We start from the raw sequence: 19252 nt of genomic DNA, 5'->3' as shown, positions 1-19252 counted from the left end.
CTTTGTGAGACGAGTGTATTGGTTGTCGATGTGGGCCTCTTGAAACTCCCTGAAAGTGTTCACCATCCCCAGTGCCATGAGGTGGCTGATAGAGGTAGAGACCGGGAGGTCCAGCGCTCGTTTCATGATTTTGCAGAGGATGACCTCAAGGGCATCCTCTTCCTGTTTCCGCAGGTGGAGGTAGGGAGTCTAATACATGATTCGACTGGTCACGAATGCGTTCGCCAGCCGCAAGACGTCTTTGCATCGTAACCCGCCGCGCTTGTTGGAAACACGGCGGACCATGCGGCCCACCTGGTCCCCCACCTGCCGGAGCATGGCGAGTATTGTGTCGCACCGTCGCTGGTTGTGTATGAAGAGTCCGAGGGCTCTGATTTCCTTGGATTCGTGAATGGGACCGCTTTGCAAGGAGATATGGATTTGTGTCGAGCATGTGCGCGAGGGGCGCAGATGCACAAGAAGAAGCTCAAAGCGCGCATTGCGGACCTCATCCGGCAGGCAGCAGAGTACGCGGCCCAACTCGCTGACTCCAACTGGGTGGACTGCTGCAACACGGCGGCGAGGCAGATGTCGAGCCGCAACACGTGGCGGCTCTTCCGAGCCCTCATCAACCCAACACATACCCGCACAGAAACGCAGAAGCAACTACAGAAAGTCATGCAGTCATTCCAAGGAAATACAATGCAGTTGGCACAGGCGCTCCGGGAACGCTACCTGTGCACAACTCAGGGCGCCCGCAGATCGGCCTACTCCTACGCAGGCAGGGAAAACTAGTTGGACAAGCCTTCCTAGCTTCACGTTCTGCGGGCCAGTGTGGCTAAAATGAAGAGGGGCGCCGGGCCGGGACAAGGTCACCGTCAAACTTTTGGCGAACCTTCCTGATTCAGAGTACCAATGGCTTCTAGAATACATCAGTGCGGTCTGCACGGGGGGAGCCCCCCTCCCCATTGACTGGAAGACGGCCCTTGTCACCTTCATCCCGAAGGCCGAGAAATCGATCGACACGGACAACCTCCGCCCCATCTCTCCCACCTCGTGTGTGGGCAAATAGATGGAGACGATGGTGTGGGATCGGCTGTCCGAATATCTCGAACAACACAACACCTTCGCGGACACCATGTTCGGATTTCGCCCACACAGATCCGCACAGGATGTCCTGCTCCAACTCGACCATGAAATCTTGAACCCCATCACACACACCCCAAAACGACAAAATTGTCCTCGCGCTCAACCTGAAAGGAGCGTTCGACAACGTAACCCACCCGCCGCGGTGGCTCAGTGGTTTGGGCGCTCGACTACTGATCCAGAGTTCCCGGGTTCGAACCCGACCGCGGCGGCTGCGTTTTTATGGAGGAAAAACGCTAAGGCGCCCGTGTGCTGTGCGATGTCAGTGCACGTTTAAGATCCCCAGGTGGTCGAAATTATTCCGGAGCCCTCCACTACGGCACCTTCTTCTTCCTTTCCTCTTTCACTCCCTCCCTCATCCCTTCCCTTACGGCGCGGTTCAGATGTCCAACGATATATGAGACAGATACTGTGTCATTTCCTTTCACCAAAAAAACCAATTATTATTAACGTAACCCACGAGGTCATACTCTCACCCTTGAGTCAAACTCACTGCGGCACCAATACCTTCAATTACGTGAAACAATTTCTCACGGACAGACTCCGAATACAGGACCAAGAGCATGGACCTTTCCTGCTCGGCGCGAGGGGGACTCCACAAGGCGCGGTGCTGTCCCCTCTGTTATTAAACATAGCCATGATGCGCCTACCTGCCCTGCTGGGTGCGGTCGAAGGTGTCCAGCACGCGCTGTACGCCGACGACATCCCCATCTGGGCTACGCAAGGACTCCTAGAGGACATATGAGACCAGCCTGCAAACGGTTGCCAGCATAGTGGACCGCTATGCCCGAGACTGTGGTCTGCATTGCTCCCCGCAGAAATCGGAATCTGCAGTGGAGGAAACTGGATCTAGCGCAGCTCGGTTTTAGGGGCTGCTGCTGCACTCACACAGACCAACTTTCTCGATAAAAGCTCAGGCAAATTCGGGCTGATTAACTCTTTCGCCAAGGGTGCTTTTGCTGCTGCCGGCCCCTTAGAAAATGGCGCTCTCAGCATCAAACGATCTGGAAGCTAGCAGCTGCAGCCGGGCAATGCCGACATAGCCAGGTCACTGGTAACCAGTTAATGACGTAGGCATGCTGCCGCCCCCGCTTGCTCTGGCGCCTACCGACAGCGGCAAGCTTTCTAGCGCCGGAGTATCGGCCGGCAGTAGCGGATGCAGCCCCGAGCTTGGCGTGGGCGAGATGGCGTTCCTGTTGGACAAGCTGGTCCGCATAGACTCACGCATGAACGCGCGTGTCCAGGGACGCTTGTGCACCGACCAGAAGAAGACTGGAGAAATGAAGTACAACCTTGACCCACTCTGCAGAGAATGCGTGGTGTGGCCAAGAGAGCTTGAAGCTGCGCCTTCAGAGGGACAAGGCTTGTGAGCGGGTGCAGCACCTCGACGAGAAAATCGGCTTGAGGCAGAATTTATATGGCGAGGATATCGCGCTTCTTCTCCGGGTGGTGGGGAAGTTGAAGGCGAAGAACCGGAGGCTTTTAGCAGTCAACGAGGAGCAGATGTGTCACATGCAGGAAGAACAATCAAGACGCGGCCGCTCCTCGCTGTCGGATGCCATCTGCGTCAACCTGGAGCCGCATTCGGGGAGTAGAGCTTCTGCACAAAGAGCTGCTACTGGGGTAGGATGAGCTGCGAGCGCCGGACGCGAAGTTCCACCGCTGCCTTAAGGCTTCGTAAGAGGACTGCTTGGCAGCCATGTACTTCGTCATCAGGAAGAACGCCATGCTGCAGCGCGTCCTCCAGACCCTAGAAACAGAGGTAGACGTGGTGTATGGTTGCCATCTCCTGGCAGCAACCTCGTCATGCTCAAGGTTTCCAATGCTCCCTAGCATCGTTCCTTCAATGCGTTCATGGGTCACATGGGTCACCCTCAATCGCAACACTGGAAATCTAACTCCTGTATACGCACGCTCCCTGCGCCCTCTTTTCAAACGTATTTAATTCTGATGCACTTTCTAATCCTTCTCATTGTGAACAAGGCTCCCGTACGGGAGCCGAAACGTCATTTTGTTGTTGTTTTTTTGTTTTTTTACTTTTGGTCGGCGTCCTCCTTTTAAGTTTTATTATGATCGTCCCCGACCAGACGAGTTTTCGTCCAACTCTCGACTTCATCAACCTTCGCCGGGCGTACGGCCAACCCATCGTCACAAGCATCCGTAAGTACGTGTCCCTGGTCACCCGTGTCGCATCGTTCAAAGGCCATCTTCAATTCAACCTGACGTGCAAGTCTTTAGCACTTATTCCACGATCGCTTCGTTTGATTTGTCTCGTCTGCACACCCTTCGGGCTGAGCGTTATTGCGAAGGCTGAACGTTCGCTCCTCCAAGCCAGGATACTTGAATGCAAAGAAAAGCTTAGAGCAATGGAAAATGAAGCCTTTTTCGCCCGCCGCCGCCTGGAATCCCGCTACCCGAAGGAATTTCCTAGCACTCAGCTGCATGCCAATCATAAAGCAACCACGGTGTCTCGGTCCGCTGACCGTGCACACAATAACAAGTTACGTCAACTCCTTCCGCTCCCTTCAACTACAGAGAAAGCTGCGCCTTCAACGGTTGTCCATAACCTTTCTTCTTATAAACCCAACAGCGCCGAGCTTTCTGTTTTAAACCTGGGCCTAAATTTCAACACTGAACCTACCCTGGATGCCAAAAAACTTGTGTGTGCCGTGGAAAACGCGGTTAACCAGGTTGAAACTTCGCGCCGAGATGAAGCAAGGACTCGTGCTGTCAGCGTCCTCTGCAGGTACCACCCGCAGCATCACACGTCCCCACTGACCATTGAACAGCGTGAAGCTGTGAGGAGCCTTCGCAAGAACATGGATCTTGTTATACTTCCAGCAGACAAAGGAAACACGACAGTTCTTCTGGACCGCAATGACTACATAAGCAGAATGCAAAGCCTACTGCAAGATGACGCCACCTACTCCCGTCTCGACAAGGACCCGACCGCAAAGGTGCAGCGCGCTTTACAAAGACTTCTTTCTGACGTGTTCAAATTCGTTCCTCCTTCTCACAAAGCACTTTACTTCAAACTGTTGTGCACGAATGGTTCCGCCCCCGCTCTTTACGGGCTTCCAAAGGTGCACAAACCTGGTATGCCGATGCGGCCCATCGTAAACTACAGTCGTTCTCCTCTTCACAGTTTATCCAGCTACCTTCACCGGATCCTCAGGCCACTTGTCGGTCTCGTCTCAACACACGTACGCAACTCGACTGACTTCATCAAGAAGGTAAGCGACGTATCACCGGACGATGACGAGTACATGGTTTCGTTTGACGTCAAGTCGCTTTTCACATGCGTTCCCGTTGACCTCGCCGTACAAGTGTGTTCTGCTGCCCTTGAAGCTGACAATTGTTTACCACAAAGGACCCCCATTGACATTCCAGATCTCCGCAGGCTCTTACAGTTCTGCCTGGACAACACTTATTTCGTCTTCCAAGGCTCTTTTTACCGACAACTTCAGGGCACACCAATGGGCGCCTCTATCTCAGTGACTGTCGCGAATCTGACTATGGAATTTGTTGAGCGCCGTGCCCTTGAAACATCCCCATCACCGCCAAGAATCTTTCTTAGATATGTAGATGTCTGCTTCTGCCTCATTCGGAAAGATGATTTGCTGGCCTTTTCGTCTCATTTAAATTCCATTGAAGAAGCGATTGGTTTCACCGTCGAAGAAGAAATTAATGGCGCGTTGCCCTTCCTGGACGTATTGGTTAAACGAAACAGTGGAAAGCTATCATTCAGCGTCTACAGAAAACCCACCCACACCGGAAGATACCTTAACTTCAAATCTGTGCACCCGGCTAATCAAAAGAAATCTGTTGCCACAACCTTGTTCAAACGCGCAGAACGCATATGCAGTTTCCCTGAAGATCGGGCAGTCGACTTTGGTACTGTACGGCAAGAACTCGCGCGAAACGAGTACCCAGCTGCTTTTGTGGCATCCGCTGAAAAGCAGTTATCTTGCCCGACACGTGAAACTCCCGTTTTGTCCCCTCTGAAACGTGCCGCTGTTCCCTACACACCTGGAATAAGCGAAGCCTTGGCGCGTATTCTGCGCACATTCCATGTTCACGTTGCCCATGTTCCCACAAGGAAACTTCGGCATGCGCTGGTTAACGTCAAAGACGTTCTCCCCAAAGAAAAGTACCCTGGCGTTGTTTACAGCGTCCCCTGTTCTGATTGTGACAGCGTCTACATCGGCGAGACTGGTGATTTTAATAGACGCCTAAAAGAACATTGTAATGACGTTAAAAACAAAAAAGTGGACTCTAATGCTATCGCCGAACCCTCCGTATCAACTGGCCACGATATTGACTGGGGTAGGGCACACGTGCTGGCAACTGAAAAGAATCTGTACCGTCGCCTGCACCTCGAATCATTATTCATTCAAACGACTAATCGCACCCTCAATCGCAACACTGGAAATCTAACTCCTGTATACGCACGCTCCCTGCGCCCTCTTTTCAAACGTATTTAATCCTGATGCACTTTCTAATCCTTCTCATTGTGAAAAAGGCTCCCGTACGGGAGCCAAAACGTCATTTTGTTGTTTTTTGTTTTTTACTTTTGGTCGGCGTCCTCCTTTTAAGTTTTATTATTAACAAACTATGAAGAGCGAAACTTCGGCGTCGCATGCGCCGGTTTTTTAGAAAATCATAGTTATTAGCCAGCTAATATTTTCAAAATTTAAATTAGCACACACTAGTAGTAAGGACAAATGGCGAGTGCGCAGCCACGAGCAAGGCGATGCGATCGATATCAGTTTCTGAAACGAAGAAAAATTCGTTCTCTGAAGCCCTACAGCGCGAGGAAAGGGAATTTTTTCAACCGACATTGGGGGCATGACATGGTCGGGAAGCGCCTGCGACGCGGCATCATGCCATGCATGTTTTTTTCGGGCCGTCGTTTGCTGCAAGAAAAAGGACAGCCATCGCAAACGGCATGAATATCAATTAATAGAACGATAAACAAACTAATGAGTAAAGCATGCAGCGCAGGCACTTAGAATTTGGCGCCGTCGGTACTGCAGCAACATCACCAGCGGCAGCTGTGTTCGCAATGAACATCCTGTACTTTTCATGCGCTTCGTTTCGGCAATTGTGGCGAAAAAAAAACACCGGATTTTCTCGCACTGCAGGACTTTCGGGAACAAGTTTTCTTTTTTGTCTCAAAAAGTAATACAGCAGGTCCTGTGCATGGCTCTGAACTCGCGATTGGGCCAAACCCTCGGCGTGCGTTAAAGAAAGAGGTAAATAATACAGTATAGTTTATTAGCTTGGTAATTACCCTATTTTAATTAATAAGTCCAGTGCGCCTCACGGTTTCCTCGTGGTTTTCTTTCTATCTGGAATACCCCGTTATAACATTCTTTAAAAGCGTGCGCTGTGTTGGGATCCCACCCTGTCCCCACTGTTGGCACTCGGGCATCTCAGCATGGTGCCACTGCAGTTGCGCAGAGCTGAGCGCTGAAACGGTCAAGGCGACGGTGAGTCAAAGGAACATTTATGTACAGCATAAGCAAAGGTGTTACGTTATCAGCACAGGGACCGAGAGCACAAAGGGGCACGGCGACGAGCCGGGAGAGCCTCGCTTGATGTCTCCGTCTCTTGTCTCGTCTGCTGCTCCCGTCCGGTGCGGCTCGGTTTTTATATCCTCCGGTGGCCGCCGCTGCAGCAGCCAGCCGTTCAAACCCTCTAATCAGGTGACGGCACTGGTGAGAGCACTGGTCACCGTTTGAATCTGACGAATGGCCGAGTGTGTGTTGTGTTGTTGACGTGACTGAATGATGGGTGAAATGGAAAGTGCACGGGCCTGCCCACTGACTCGTGCTGAGCCGCAATAGCTGCCACGTGCAGACAGAGGAGAATTGAAAGATGTGAGAGGAAAAATTGAAGGACTAGACGCGAGAGGGCTCGGCCGTTCCAAGTTTGCAACCGGGGAGGGCTGCCAGCGAAGCGTCGGCGCTTGCAAGATGGAGGAGGGGGGGGGGGGGGGGTAGGATCATGCTGCAAGCCGAGACATGTCCGAGAGTCCGGGCTTGCTTTGCGCAATGGCGAGCGCACGGCGCTGGCTTCCACAGATGCCAGCGGAATGCGCGCTCGGGCGCTCCCCCCCCCCCCCGTCATCAGACAATGCGCCACGAAGACGAGCTGCTTCCACGTGGATAGGGGTGTTCCCCCCAGGGTGGCTTCACGCTGCTTTCCGTGAAAAGGTCCCGATCGTCAGGCCAGGATCACTGCTCCGCAGCTTTGTCGGCCAGGTGCCTCACTCGGTTCTTCTGATGTTCTTGCTTCTCAGCACCAGTCTTTGTTCTGCATCTTGCCAAGAACCGACCGACAAAATGCAACACCCAACACGAGAAAGTGCCCTCCGTCACCCGTCAAAACACCACACTTAAATGTCATGAACATTCTCTTAGCTCTTTTTTTCTCCCATTTTGTCCCCTTTTCAACAAGAGGCTCATGTGGGGTACAAGAACTCTAAAATGCGGACACAAGCATTGTGTCATGGCATATGACATATATAATGAAGAGAATGCTGAAATGAATTGGTTTTCTTGAAATCACTTTAGTTATACAACACTCAGCTCAGGCTGGAAATGAGGTAATCAGTTTTGCTCTGATGTACCTGCGAACTTGATAGCAGCTCGCGAAGCGACAAAATGTAAGTCACTAGGAGGTCCAAGGCAGCCTTGCTTAGAATGCACGGCATAGTGTCTGCGTTCGCGTTCTTCCGATTTTGGCAGTAGCGACGACGCACGGAAAACAACGCCTAACGCTCCGTTTGCCCGGTTCCGCAGGTTAGTGCTTGGCATTTACACATCGAAATTTTTTGCATTTCTTGTCCGTCGCCGCTGCTGCCAACTGGTGTGTGCCCTGTTGTTCTGAAAATGTCAAAAGACGCGGCAAAAGTAAAGGATGAAATACGAGCCGATCTGTCAAAGTTGAAAGAAGAGATAAAGCAGGAACTGAAAGCGTCACGAGAATCTGTCGAACGAAACCTACGCAATGAAATGCGAATAGTTCGCAATGAGCAAACTGAGATGATTAAGAGCATTGACCACGCGCATGCTGAAATTGAGGACCTAAAAAGGGAACTAAAAAATGAAAAGGAAAAGAACGCAAAGTTGGAGCAAATAACCAACGAATTGAGCGTGGCGTGTGCTGCTCTGGAAAAACAGACAAAGGAGCTCGAGAGAAAGCTTAATCATGCGGAACAGTATTCACGAAGGTCGAACATTGAAATTAAAGGTGTCCTGAAGCAAGACGAGGAAAATGTTCTTAATCTTGTTACAAACCTTGGAGATGCTATTCATGAACCTATCACTGAGTCGGACGTAGCGTGTTGCCATCGAGTGCCCACTCGTGACCCTAATAATTCAAACATTGTTGTTCAATTTAAATCGCGTGTAAAACGGGACGCAGTGCTGGAAAAGGCGAAAAAAGTACGTCTGACAAATGAGGACATCAGTGTAGATTGTTCTTTGCCAACTTCACCACCGATTTATGTAAATGAACACTTGACACCAGACATCAAAAGGCTTCTGGGCGCTGCGATTGCGAGAAATAAGGAGGTCTCGTGGAAACATGTGTGGACGAGGAACGGCACTATTCTAGCCCGCCAAACTGACGATTCTTCGGTGGTTCACATTTACACACAAGCAGACTTATCGAAGATGAATTAGGGACGCCGTAAAGCAGCACACGTGAAAATGGCTCTTCTAACATTGCCAATGGAGGAATCGCCACTTTTCACACCTTCACAGCTCAACGCATATTTTTCGCAAAACAAAGACAAATGCTGCCAAATCATGCATTTGAATATGCAATCGGCCGTAAACAAAGCTGACCAACTAAGATACTTTTTATGCAGCTTAACCTGTCCCTTTGATGTCATTCTATTAACGGAAACATGGTATCGCTCAGACGTTGACGTCATCCATCTTCCCGGGTACAGATCATTTTTTCTTAATCGTACTACGAAGCGGGGCGGAGGCGTAGCAATGTTGATCAAAGAAAACTATTCCTGTGACATTTTATCTGATCACTGCTTAAGTGACGACGACATAGAAATGCTGGCAGTTAGGTGTGGCGGTCAAGCTTTTTGCGTTGTTTATCGTCCCCCACATGGCAATATAGCCAATTTTTTGGGCAGCTTCGAACACGAGTTATCTTTTCTTTCTGAAAACTTCTTGGCGTGCATCGGAGGCGATTTCAACATAGATATGAGCACAAGCAGTTCAGTGCAAGAGCGCATGTTAGTCACCATACAAACAGCCGGCTTCCAAAATAAAATCCGCGGACCTACACGTGTTACCTCACATTCTTCTTCTTCTTTGGATTTACTAATCACCAATCGCGAGGATGCGTCATTTGTCAGTCGTATTGCGATAGACATTAGCGACCATCTTCCTATCTTCGTCCGTCTTCAAAAAGAACCTTTCGCCAAGACAGCCTTGAAAGTCCGTCGACAGCTGCTTTCCCAAAACCGCCTTGACCATTTCAGGAACAGTATTTCACTTGTGAACTGGAATCCTGTTTTCCAGCACACAACACCCGATGAATCATACAGTGAGCTCCTTCGGCTCTTTCTCCCAATTTATGATGAGTGTTTCCCTATCGTTGAGATAAAACCTTCAAAAAAAGCACGAAAGCCATGGATGACTGCTCGCCTGGTACGACTGGTAAAAAAGAAACATAAGCTCTTCGCGACTTTCATAAAAAGTAGAGCCCCCGCAGTGTTAGCCACTTATAAGTCGCTAAGGAACCGCTTAAATAGCGAAATTAAATCATCCAGGACTGCCTACTATAATAATTTGTTTAATGCGCATCTCTCCGACCGCCCGAAAGAAAAGTGGAGACGCCTAAATGTTCTGCTAAATCGAAATAACCAACATCAGGACCTCGCGAGCCTAGTTATGCATGGCAAGGAAATAGCTGGGCCGTCCCTTGCAAATGCCTTCAACCAATATTTCACTGAAGTTGGAAGCAGTCAGTACAATCCAGGTATGTCTCGATTTTTGGGCGACAGGCTAAACGAATCGATGTTTCTTGAACCAACCGACGAAGCTGAGGTTTACTCAGTGTGCAAAAGTTTAAAGAACACGACAAGTCTTGACCCAAGTAATATTCAAAGTTTACCTGTAAAATACGTACTACCTTTGATCGTGCCATGCCTCACACATATTTACAATACCGCGCTTCGCACAGGACGTTTTCCCGCTGCCATGCAGGTGGCCAAAGTTGTGGTTATTTATAAAAAAGGTGATAAAAACGTTCTAGGAAATTACAGGCCAATATCTGTACTACCTTTTTTCTCCAAGGGGCTAGAGCGAATAATGCATCGACGATACTACAATTTCCTACAGAAGCACTGTGTAATAGCCATCACCAAGCATAGATCAACTGAGCATGCTCTGCTTGATCAAAAAGAATACATATTAAATAACTTCGAAGCTCAACACCTCACCTTAGGCGTCTTTGTAGACTTTAGCAAAGCATTCGATACACTGAATCACGAAACTCTGTTTAAAAAACTCGACCACTATGGTATACGTCGCCACGCCCTCTGTCTCATTCAATCGTATTTCAGTGCTCGTCGCCAGTATGTCGCTTTAAATCACTGCTCTTCGGACTTGTTAGCAATCACAAACGGCGTGCCCCAGGGCAGCCTTCTGGGGCCACTCCTATTCAACATATATATTAATGACGTATGCAACATCAGTAATTTAGTTAAATACATCATATATGCTGACGACACCAGTCTATTTTTGTCCTCACCTGACATTAAAGAACTAACTAGCAGCGCAAATACAGTTTTGTCATCATTATCTGAGTGGTCATCTTTGAACTCATTAAAAATAAAGAAACTAAAAACTAAAGCTTTATTGTTCCATCCGAAGGGGCAGCATATAGGCAGTGTGCCACCACTCTATTTCGACAACGCCCCCATTGAGTACGTGGGAACCTTCACATTACTCGGAGTGGTATTTACTGCTACTATGTCGTGGGACGCCCACGTAAGCAAAGTGTGCCTATCCCTTTCCAGATATATTGGGATAATTTCGCGGAATAAACATATTCTACCCGCCAAAACCAAGCTTAATCTGTACTATGCGTTCTTTTATTCTTATGTATCGTATTGCTTCCTTGTATGGGGACAAACCACAGCATCTAACATCCAGAAGCTTCTAGTACTGCAAAAAAGAATACTTCGCGTAATTGCTAATGTACCTTATGATGATCCGACACGTCCTATCTACCAGCAATACAGAATGATACCCGTAACAAGAATGTTCGATTACAGGTTTTCATCGTTCTATAAAAAATAATAGCCGAAGACGACGCATTTTTTTCCGGCATTGTGACACTTACACCACATCGGACACCGTATGAGACACGACAGCGTATGATCTATTCATTACCACGATGCAGAACAAACTATGGCTTTTCCACACTAAAATACATTCTTCCGAAATACTTGAACACGCCATTTTACGACACGTTACACAGCATGTCTGTCTCGGCTATTCGAAATGTGTTTTCAAGCTAAGTGCCACAGTATGTGTACCCATGTATAGAACTCTATTGCATTGAACTGTAAATTTTGTGTAAAACCTTTATTCTGTTGTGCGGAAATACTACTTGTCCATGCTAATAAAAAAAAAAGTTTCTTTTCATGCATGTTTGAAAAAAAAAGGTTCCTTTTTATGCACGTATTCAAAAAAAAATATTTCCTTTTGAGCATGTATTTTACACGCCTTGTCTTTCCATGTACCTTTGCGTTGTTACAAGTGTATGTAACCATCACAGTCGCTACCAAACTGCCTCTTTGTAGGTGTGGCGAGGCTTGTCAAGCGGTCGTAATGACTGCTTTTTTCTTGCCACCCTCAGTTTTGTAAAAGAAGCTGAAATAAAGTGATTGATTGATTGATTGAAGTCGCTTCTAACGGACGGTAAATGACACACACATACACACATTTATATATATATATATATATATATATATATATATATATATATATATATATATATATATATATATATATATATATATATATATATATATATATATATATTCCGCCCAGTTTCCGCCCTCGCCGTTAGATGACGTTCCACGTCACACTCGCGGTAATACAGGACGTACGTGCTACGTCCGCCGCTATGGACGAGGGTGGCGCTGGTGAACGCTCTCAAGGTTCGCTTACACCCAATAAACATAAATACCCACTAGAGCAGCAGATTGGACAGCCGTCGCCGTAGCTCAGTTGGTAAGAGCACCGAACGCGATATTCGGAGGTCGTGGGTTCGGATCCCACCGGCGGCATGGTTGTTTTTTCTGCTGCTTTATAAGTAATTTTCTTTAAGCGATAGATTAATCTAAGTATTATTTTCCGACTGATTAGCACTACACAATAAAGAAAATTAAAGAAAAAACATTCCCCTATGCACCTTGGTTTCGGTGACTGTTCGCTCCCTTTATATATATATATATATATATATATATATATATATTGCTACACTGCTCACATTCTGCGAGCGCCGCCATGCGGCCGAGCGGCATTACTGGGCTCGTGTGGGAGCGAAGAAGAGGGCGTTCCCGTTCGAACGCGCGCTGCTGGGTTTCTGGCCTTCGGATTAAAAAAAGCCCCTTTTTCGTGCCGCCCTACGTTTGTCGGCGACATTTTGGTGGAGCCGCTGGGTATCGTTTCATGAACGCTCACCCCGAGGGCAACTCTGACGCTGATCAGCGACGCTTGGACACAACACCCGTCCACAAAGCGAGCCGCCTCCTGCGAGGCCTGCAACCTGAGTGTCAGCCACTGACGAGGCCGGTGCGTACCATGACGTCTACTACAGGCAGTCAGACAGGCCAGCCTTCCGGCACTGTCCCACCCGTTGTAGTTCTCACCCCTCGCTCACCACCATCCTTCCACGGCGATCGGTTTGAGGACGTCGAGGACTGGTTGTCCAGCTTTGACCGTGTGGCCACTTTTAACCAGTGGGACGACGTCCGAAAACTACGAAACGTCTATTTCTCGTTCCAAGACTCTTCGAAGACATGGTTCGAGAACCATGAGGCAGCCTTTACGATCTGAGAAGCGTTCCGCCGTCAGTTGCTGGCTACCTTCAGCACAAACGCCCGCAAGGAAAATGCCGAACTCGCCCTTCGCACCAGGTCACAGCAGGCTAACGAAAGCGTCGCTATGTTTATTGAAGACATGGCACGTCTTTTCAATCGGGCTGACCCTGCCATGCCAGAGGCTACCAAGGTGCGCCACCTCATGCGTGGTGTGAAGGAGCAGCTCTTCGCTGGCCTCATACGTGACCCGCCAAGAACCGTCGCTGACTTCGCTAAAGAAGCCACAGGCATGGAACGTTCCTTACAGGAACGCAGTGCGCAGTACGGTCATCCGGGAAGTGTTGCGGCCAGCAACTATTGTGCGTCCCTGCCAGTCGCCGGCGACGAGGCTCTTCGGGAGCTTGTGCGGAGTGTAGTTCGCGAAGAACTGCGCAACCTCCGCTTAGATGCTCCACCTGTCAGTGTTGCAGCTGTAGCCGATGCCGTCCGCGAGGAAATTCGGCGAGCAGTCCAGCCACCACCGGCACCACAGCCGGAGCCGTACGCCAGCAGCTACAACGAAGCCCTAGGGACACCGCAGCCGGAGCCGTACATCATGAGCTACAGTGAAGCTCTGCGGAGACCTGCGCCAGTTCCACATGCGTTCCGCCCTGCTGCCGAACAAACGCAGGGGTACTTTCCCTCCGCCGAGCTGCGTGACCCGCGCCCTGTTCGAAAAGCTGACGTGTGGCGCACACCCAACAACCGGCCACTATGCTACCACTGCGGGGAGCCCGGTCATATCCTCCGCAACTGCCCCTACCGGCGGATGGGATTAAGAGGATTTCCACCGAGCGCACCTCGACCGCGCTACGGTGAGAGACCGCGAGACTTTGAGCAGTACCTGGCCGATAATGTGCTGCCCTCAACGCCTCCACGAAGCCAGTGTCGCCGTCTCCAAGACGAGTTCCTCCACCCAGTCATGCACCATCATCTGGCCAATTCAGAGGCACGTCTCCCCGCCGGGAAAACTGAAGACGGCGTCCTCTGGGGGTAGGACCGCCGCTGCCGCAGACAGTGAACAGCCTCCATCCGACGATTTTATGCGACGACCCCACCCGCCGACCTTAAAGACGATCCCACCGCCGACCTCACCGACGACCTCAGCGACGACCTCAGCGACGACCCCATCAACGACGGCACCAAAAACCTCGCCGACAAATTGTCAAACAATTGTTTCCGCCGCCGAAATTCTTGTTGCCGCCGATGGCTATGACGTATCTGCACTCGTCGATACCGCAGCCGACTTTTCTGTCATGAGTAGTAACCTAGCCGCAACCCTCAGAAAGGTTCTAACACCTTGGCATGGGCCGCAGATACGCACAGCTGGTTGCCATGTGGTAACGCCGGTTGGCGTCTGCACCAGCCGTATAAAGATCCGCGGTGCAACTTTCACTGGCTCCTTCGCCGTGCTACGAGAGTGCTCTAAAGAACTGATTCTCGGCATGGACTTCCTTAAAGAGTATGGGGCGGTCATCAACCTGCACGAGCAATTGGTATCGTTTTCGACACAGCGAGCCGTTGATACCGACCCCGAGCCGCACAGAGCGCCATTACGCATCTCTGATGATCACACAACGATACCGCCGAGAGCAAGCAAGTTTGTCACAGACCTGTGTGATACCAGCTCCGGTACTCGGGGCATTGCCGAAGCGAATATGTCGCTGCTACTGTCTCGGCAAGTTTGCGTTGCTCGCGCCCTTGTCGACCTTGTTCACGCACGTACCACGCTCTTAGTGACCAACTTAAGTTGTGAACCCCAACATTTGACGAAAAACACGGTGATTGCCCATTTTGAAGAACTTGGCGAACATGCCGGCCAATGTGCCTTATCAACAACGGCCCCCGAAATAGCTGAACAGGACACTGCAACAGCCATTAGGACCGACGTGAACCCTGACCTTCTGACCAATCAGAAACGCCGCGTGGAAAGCCTTATTGACTCTTTCCGCGACTGTTTTCCTTCAACATCCAAGGTTCGCCAGACGCCAATAACTAAGCACCGTATTATCGTCGACAGTGACCAGAGACCGCTATGTCAGCGTCCTTATCGTGTTTCGTCGAAGGAGCGCGATGCTATCCGCCGCCAAGTTGCCGAAATGCTCCACGACGACGTCATACAACCATCGACGAGCCCCTGGGCGTCACCTGTTGTTCTCGTCGCAAAGAGGGACGGCAGCCTACGGTTCTGTGTAGATTATAGACGTCTCAATAACGTTACCAAAAAAGATGTCTATCCACTGCTGCGCATTGATGACTCATTAGACCGCCTCCGCCATGCTACCTACTTTTCGTCACTCGACCTTCGTAGCGGTTATTGGCAAATCGAGGTCGACGAACGTGACCGAGAAAAGACCGCCTTCGTTACTCCTGACGGACTGTACGAATTTAAGGTGCTTCCTTTCGGCTTGTGTTCAGCCCCTGCGACGTTCCAACATATGATGGACACCGTACTAACTGAGCTGAAGTGGCAGTCCTGCCTTGTCTATCTCGACGACGTCGTGATTTTCTCCGACACGTTCGAGGAGCACCTGAAACGTTTGCGTGCCGTCTTCGAAGCAATTAGTTCTGCGGGTCTGTCTCTCAAGCCTGAAAAGTGCCACTTCGCATTTCGGGAGCTCAAGTTTCTTGGCCACATTGTGAGCGCTCAGGGCGTTAGCCCCGACCCAAAAAAAACCGCCGCCGTTGCTGCATTTCCCCAGCCAACAGATAAACGAAGCTTGCGGCGTTTCCCGGGGCTTTGCGCCTATTATCGGAGGTTCGTTCAAAACTTCTCCAAGCTCGCAGAGCCGCTGACTTGCCTGACAAAAGACTCCGAACCCTTTTTCTGGGGCCAAGATCAGGAAAAAGCTTTCATAGAGCTTAAGGCCCGCCTCCAATCTACGCCTATCCTTGCCCACTTCGACGAGCAGGCCGACACGGAACTGCACACAGATGCCAGCAATGTGGGCCTCGGTGCGGTGATTGTGCAGTGGCAAGTCGGTGTGGAACGCGTGATCGCATACGCAAGTCGCACTTTGTCCCGTTCCGAAGTGAATTATTCCACAACGGAAAAGGAGTGTCTCGCTGTTGTGTGGGCAATCACAAAATTTCGTCCATACCTGTACGGCCGCCCGTTTCGAGTCGTCAGCGATCATCACTCCTTGTGCTGGCTTGCGAACCTCAAAGATCCATCGGGGCGACTTGCACGGTGGAGCCTTCGGTTGCAAGAGTTCGACGTCACCATCATGTATAAGTCGGGTCGGCAACATAGCGATGCAGACTGTCTCTCCCGAGCTCCTCTTCCGTGCCCACCAGATGAGACCGACGACGATTCTGCTTTCCTCGGCGCTGTCACCACATCCGACCTTGCTCACCACCAGAGGGCCGACTGCGAACTGCTGCCTCTAATCGAGTACCTCGAAGGAACCGCTCCGTCTCCGCCCAGACTCTTCTCGCGCGGACTTTCGTCGTTTTGCTCTATAGATGGAGTCCTCTACAAGAAAAACTACGGTCCGACCGACACTGCGTATCTCCTCGTTGTCCCAACCGTGCTTCGTAAGGAAGTTCTCGCTGCATGCCACGACGACCTTTCTTCTGGCCACCTCGGTTTTTCCAGAACATTGGGACGCCTCCGCCACAAGTACTACTGGCCACGGCTTGCTGCGGTCGTCCAACGCTACGTTCGAACCTGCCGTGAGTGTCAACGACGGAAGGTACCACCGACAAAACCGGCCGGCCTTCTGAAGCCAATTTATCCACCGCAAATCCCATTCCAGCAAGTCGGCATGGACTTACTGGGCCCATTCCCGGTGTCCTCCATGGGAAACCGGTATATTGCTGTTGCCACGCACTACCTAAGCCGCTATTGTGAAACCAAGGCTCTTCCCCGTGGCACCGCGGCTGAAATTGCACAGTTCTTTGTTCACCACATCGTGCTTCGCCACGGCGCCCCCGTGGTTGTATTAACTGACCGGGGAACCGCGTTTACGTCGGCTCTTACACACGAGGTCCTCCGTCTTAGTGGCACCAGTCATAGAAAAACGACTGCTTACCATCCTCAAACGAATAGACTTACTGAGAGGCTGAACAAGACCATCACAGATATGATATCTATGTATGTCGACGCTGACCGTCGCAACTGGGACTAAATACTTCCCTACATCACGTTTGCGTACAACACCGCCCTCCAAGAAACGACGCGCTTCACCCCCTTCCGTTTGGTGTATGGCCGAGATGCCCTGACCATGCTTGACGCCATGCTGCTCCCGGATTGTACCCCCTCGTCTGTCCCAGGCACTGACCAATTCGTTCGCGATGCAGAAGCCGCTCGCCACCTTGCTCGACAACGCATTCGCCACCAGCAGACAACTGACGCCCGGCGTTACAACCTCCGCCACAGGGAGGTGATTTACCAACCCGGCGAGCACGTCTGGGTATGGAGCCCTATACGTGTGCGCGGTCGCTCTGAAAAGCTGCTGCGGCGCTACTTCGGCCCCTACGAGGTGCTACGTCAACTCAGCGATGTGAACTATGAAGTGTACCCGCAAGGAGTTGTCCGGTCTTCTCGCCCGCCCAAGTCTGAAGTCGTCCACGTGTCCCGCATGACACCGTATTACGCCCGTTAGCCCCTCCCGGAGTTCACATTCAGTGCTGCCACCACACGCCATCGCACTTTCGGTGTCTCCACACTCTTTATCCCCCTTGCCGGAGGCATCGAGGCGATGCCTCTTGAAAGGAGGGGGGCAATGCCACACTGCTCACATTCTGCGAGCGCCGCCATGCGGCCGAGCGGCATTACTGGGCTCTTGTGGGAGCGAAGAAGAGGACGTTTCCGTTCGAACGCGCGCTGCTGGGTTTCTGGCCTTCGGATTAAAAAAGGCCCCTTTTTCGTGCCGCCCTACGTTTGTCGGCGACAATATATATATATATATATATATATATATATATATATATATATATATATATATATATATATATATATATATATATATATATATATATATATATATATGTAAGTACAGTATTACGACAAACGCGACTGTTCGTTTTAAAGGTTTATTGTGCCAACAGTTTCGGGAATGGTATTCCCTTCGTCAGGGCAGGCTTACAATGAAACAGTCTTGTCAATATAAGGACACAAAGCGGGCGAGGATGTATAAACTCCGCCCTCAAAGCAAACTTGAGAGTGAGGGCAAGGGGCCGTATAATGGACCGCGCAGCAGCTCTCACAGGGGCAGTGGCTAAATTAAACACAGAAAAAACGCAGAGCAAAACGGGGAGGTGAAATAGTAAAGGAGTAGAAAAGACAGCGAATTTGAACAGCGATAGAAAAGGGGAAGGAGCGTTAAACACGGCTCTCGGCGCACCGGGAGGCCGCACTCCCCCCCTCCCCCCCCCCCCCCCTTCCCCTTCTCTACGACACTCCCGCAAGACGCCGCCGAGTCCGCGCCGCCGGCCCGTATCAGGTATCCTGAGACGCTTGCTGGGGACGCGCACGAGAGACACTTGTTGCGCGCCGCAGCGGCAACCTGCAGTGGTGTCGTATGCGTATCTTTGCTTCTTTTCTTCGGTAGGCCCTTCCGTCGGGCTTTTGCTACCAGACATCCTGGCGCCCTTCTTCCCATAAATAAGCTAGGCCGTTTCAACCCGTGTCCGGCAGTGCGCTTCCCGTGAAAAAGTGGCAGCCTTGGGGGAAAAAGACAACAAATATTGAGCGAAGCCCGAGTGCGTAATGAGAAGGCAGAGAGGAATTTGGGAGAGAAGACGAAAAGGAAAAAGAGGAGAAAAATTATTAGCACAAGAGAACTTTGAAAGAAGAAAATATTAACACACACAAAAATAAAAAATAATAAAAAATATATATATGAATAGAATGGGGCGCCAACCAAATACCAAATGGTTAATGAGAATGAATAGGGCGCGGAAGACATAGCACAGAATTCAAGAAATGTATTGCAAGGAAGTTAAAAAAAAAGAAGAAAATAATAATAATACATGTGTGCGGAAACCGTGAAAGGT

The 19252-nt window shown here is 50.4% G+C and overlaps 1 pseudogene; it reads left to right on the top strand.

Moving 5' to 3' along the window:
• Positions 1-11102: 11102 nt before the first annotated feature.
• On the top strand, positions 11103-11747 carry LOC144109473 (uncharacterized; annotated as a pseudogene).
• Positions 11748-19252: the final 7505 nt, after the last annotated feature.

This window comes from Amblyomma americanum, chromosome 11 (genome assembly GCF_052857255.1).
Source record: "Amblyomma americanum isolate KBUSLIRL-KWMA chromosome 11, ASM5285725v1, whole genome shotgun sequence".
NCBI classification, from domain to species: domain Eukaryota; kingdom Metazoa; phylum Arthropoda; class Arachnida; order Ixodida; family Ixodidae; genus Amblyomma; species Amblyomma americanum.
The sequence above is the reverse complement of the archived record's forward strand: the minus strand, read 5'-3'. Positions and strand labels throughout refer to the sequence as shown.